This window comes from Corvus brachyrhynchos, unplaced genomic scaffold (assembly GCF_000691975.1).
Source record: "Corvus brachyrhynchos isolate BGI_N302 unplaced genomic scaffold, ASM69197v1 scaffold616, whole genome shotgun sequence".
NCBI lineage: Eukaryota > Metazoa > Chordata > Aves > Passeriformes > Corvidae > Corvus > Corvus brachyrhynchos.
Window position 1 is genome coordinate 1,018,556 of NW_008238831.1, and position 4,416 is coordinate 1,022,971.

At 53.7% G+C, this 4,416-nt stretch overlaps 1 protein-coding gene across 1 annotated transcript in view; it reads right to left on the bottom strand.

The window, feature by feature from the left end:
• The window catches only part of FGF18 (fibroblast growth factor 18), a 68,259-nt gene that overhangs the window by 1,369 nt on the left and 62,474 nt on the right, over positions 1-4,416 (bottom strand). The window lies entirely within an intron of this gene.

Here is a 4,416-nt window from a genome sequence, read left to right on the forward strand (position 1 = left end):
AACTTGTGCCAGGGAAACATCATGCTTAGTCAGAAAAAACCCAAACCCAGAATCTCATACGGACCAAACAACAGCGTTTCCCCTTCCACCCCTCACTGCTGATGTTTTCTGAAATACCTTATGGGCTTGCACACACAACTACCCAAATCCCACTAAAATCATTACAAGCCTCAGTCTAAGCCTCCACAGCAGTTTGAAAACCCTGCCCCACCTCATCCCAGTGCAGCCCCTGGCAGATGGAGCACACGTGGTGCTCCAGGGCAGAGCCAGGGAGGTGCTGGAGCCGCTGAGGTCCCCGGCCCCACTCCAGTCCCTGGGACCCTGGAGGGCGCTGAAGTCAGAGGTTATTTTGGAGAGGTGCTGCACACCCCAGGCTCGGCTCTGACTCCCAACCCTGAGTGACATCAGCAGGGGAACAGGCTGTTCCCACCCCGGAATGGTTCCCAGATGGGATGGCATCACCCTGGCACTCCGATGCCACTGTGGCTGGGGCAACACGTGGCAGTGAGTTCTCAGCCACCCCAGTGCTGCTGACGGAGAGGGGACGGGCCAGTGCCTGGTTTTACAGCTCTGCTCTCCTGGGGGGGGGGGTTTGTTTGGAAGAGGGTTTAATTTCTGGTGGCACAGGGGGCTTGGCCCTTCCCCTTTGGCAGCCCCTCCATCTCAGACTGAAAGCAGCCACCCAGAGCTCCCAGAGCTGGCTGAGAAAGCCACATCCCTGAAGTATTTTCCTCCTCGCAGAGGGAGCCAAGATTAGCACTGAACTGGAGGTTTCTGACCATGACCATTCACCCCACAGCTGAATGCCCACCTCCCTGGGACTCCTTTCCCCATAGAGCCACTGGCTTAAGATTTTGGCAAACTGGGCTCAGCTCAGCCTGGAGATCAAGGCTACCACACCCAGAACCGGGCTGTGAACACGGCAGAACACGGATCTCTGCATTCAGGACTCTCACACAGCACACACAGCACTGGAGGGAGTGACAGCATCACACAACAGCATCTTCAAGTCCTTCAGCACAGAGGAAATTCTCACCCATAACCTTCTGCCAGAACACCTCTCCTGTAACTGCTGAGTTACTGGTGCTGCACCTAGAATGTCACGTGTCATGTGCACTGGCACTTTGACTTATGCATCAGAAGATATTAAGGAATAGATACAGGATAAGTAGGTGTGAACCATCACACAGGACTTCATTTAGTGCTCAGCAAAGCCAAAGGAGGGATTTCCATAACAGCCCTGTTCAGCTTCCCACTGAAATCAAATGAGTTTTTCAGAACGGCAGGCCTACATATGCTACTATTAAACTCTCCCCTCCTAAACTAAACACTGTCAGACCCTCTCAGTCTTTAGCCACTTCAGCCATCATGTCCCAGGGGGGACAGGAAAGTTGCAGCAGCGTGAGCTGCTCAGCCCCCAGTCCCGGCTCTGTGCAGGGGCTCCTCTGGGCACGACACTGGGGCGAGGAGCCGAGCCCTGCATGGTCCCCATCCCTTCCCCAAGGACAGCCCCTCCAGGGGAGCCACCCCTGGTGCTGCACAACCACTGTGGAGTTTGCTGCAGTTTGTGGGAAGGGCAGGGGACCATGGAACAGGAGGGAGCCCCTCTGGGCTGTGCTGCACAGGCTTCCCTGCACCCCTGAGCCCTGAATACCCACGAGAGGGGAACCATCAGGCACCCAGGTAACGCAGGCTGGAGGCACATGGGCAGCAACAGAGGAAAGCCAGGACGGGTTGTCCAGCACCAGCTCCCAGGACCAGCCATTCCTCCAGGACTTAATGCCTTTGGCAGAGCTTCAGTTCCATCCGTGGGACAGAAGGTGAAGTTTGCCCTAAGCCAGCACTGCACCCTCCTGCCTCGAGGCTTTCGGCACCAGGGAAGGTCTCATTAAGAGGGCAAAGGAAATTCTGGCAACTTTTGCAACAACTCAGCTAATCCAGGACCTGTACAGGGGTCTGCCACAGGACCAGCAGTCTCCATCCTGGATAGGCACAAAGGTCCTCATTTTACCATCCACAACTGGAAGCTCACAAATGCTTTAATGAACAGCAGAACTGGGCAAAGCTCAGTGGTTCCAGTTCCTGGGGGTGTCATTCTCCAAGTCCTGGGTTTGATCAAAGCCACATGAGTGGCAAAGGGGGAAATCAGTCAACACCACAGGGTTCCACCAGATTTCAATGGGAAGCCATAAAACCAGCTCCAGGTTTCTCAGGGCTCAGCCCACTACAAACCCTTCCCCAGTGAGTGGAGAATTTTTAAACAATACCATGGCTGAGATTCAAATCCACCCAAACCCAGGTGCCTGTGAACCGACCGGATCCATACCGCAGGGGGAGCAGGTAATTGGAAGGGTTGTTCCCCCCATGCTCAGGGAAAGGGACTGGATTTGAGCCCTGACCTTGTTGCTAGGAGAATTAAGGCTTTTTCATGCAATTTGGGAGGTTTCCGCTTGTACTGCAATGTCAGTTTTTCACGGAAAATGAAGACTGGAATGAAAAGAAAACATGTGTGTAGGAGGGGGAACTTATTCTATTAATAACAAAAAAGTATTTACTTATACCTTCAAATCTGCCAACAGAGCCTAAGACGGAGACAGGAGGTGGAGGAATAACAAGGTGCAACTTCAGGCCAACCTCAGGGCTAATTTGAAGTAAACAAGGAGCATGAGATAAAATAACTTTGTTCTGGAAGAGGAAGAGCTAAATGGTTTGATAACATGAAATTACAGCAACATTACAAGTACCTAGAGATAAATCAGGATAAGGACCTCACTTCCCCAAGCAGAGCATTCCTGTACGTGCTAAGACACGTCACAGACACACAAATGATTTTCAAATACTGACAAGATCATTTTACAGCTTCCCTTGTAATCCCCAACAGGATAAATCATTCACACAAGTTACCTACACCATGAAGAGCTGTACCCACAGCAATCTATTAGGGGAAAAATCAATTTGTAAGGGTTTTCAATAATTTTTAGCATCAGGTGCCCAACACTTAAAATTTAACCAGTTCCCTATTTAAGCCATAGCAAATCACTCCTTGGGTCTGTCAGCCATCCCCTCTCTCCTCCGAAGAGAGGGGGTGAAAGAGGAAAGGGAGACAGCTTTGGCCAAGCATCACTCCCTGCTCCAGCCACGGGCTCACCCTTCCCCAGGAGCTCGGGGTGCGAACGACCCAGGGCTGCCCCCTCCGTCACCAACGCCAGCCAGGAGCTGCTGCCAAGGCACATTTCATACACAGTGCGCTGGCAGGGGTGCACCCTGCAGAGCACTCACCCGCCAGAACATGGAGCTTTATGTTTTCGACTGATTCTTTACAATGAAGACGTTCTTGAAAGCCCCAGAGCTGTACAGGGGCTGCCTGGCCCAGGGTGATGGTCTGGCCACACGACAGAGAGGTCCCACACCCAGCCCCACGTCCCTGTCCCCTCCCAGGGCAGGAGCGAGGGCTTCACGTGCTCCATGTGTGTGCTCCTGCCTTTTGCCCTCACCCTCCCACTGGCAGCAGCTCCAGGCATGCTCCCTGCTCAGAGCAGGACGCAGGAGAGGCACAACCCTGCTCCTGCAAAGGCTCTCTGCAAGGCAGCACCTGGGACCAGCCACCACCAAATTGCTGGCGTTGGCCCAGGGGCTGCGGCCTGGCCATGCAACGAGGCCGTGCCACCTTGCAGGTCAGTTCTTTGCAAAGAAATAATTCAGAGCATTTTTTTCTTTAAACAGCCCCCAACAGCTTTGGGAAGATGTGGTATCTGTTAGCCAAATTTCTGATAAATGCCTTATAAGATGCCTGATCTAAATGCCACCCTCCAGGGAAACCTCTGGGGCGTGGCCCTGGCAGAGCGAAGGGAAAGCACAGCCTGAGCAGCACCAAGGGCTGGCTCCAGCAGAGCGGCTCCTGGAACAAGGGCTGGGAGCAGCCCCGGTGGCTGTGGGTCACTGCCCCGTGCCAGGGCAGGGACCTGGGTGGTGCCAGAGTTTTTATAGAGCAGCATCACAGCAGCAGCACCCACCCAAGGCTCACCCTCCAGTAAAGGGTATCCCGAGGGTTTCTGCACCGTGGGCCAGCTCCAGCCCGCCTGTGGCTGAGGGCAGCAGAGCCGAGGGGGCCACGCTGGGCCAGGGGCGCTCCGAGCTCACCAAGGAGCAGCCCCGGATTGTTTGTGCAGAGCATTTGGCGAGGGGCTCTCTAGTCCTAAACGTGAAACATGTTGAACTGACACTAAAGCAGAATTAAGTGCCAAAGCATTTGCTGCTTCTACAATTACACTCCGGAGCGCTTTGGTGCTCCTGCTCTCCTTTTTATGACCCAACTTGGTCTTATTGTAGTTTGGCTTTCTCGTTTTAAGTTCTCCAAATGGAAAGGATCAAAGAGCTCTTTGTTGTCGTAGCAGGAGCACTCCTCGGAGCGAGGCA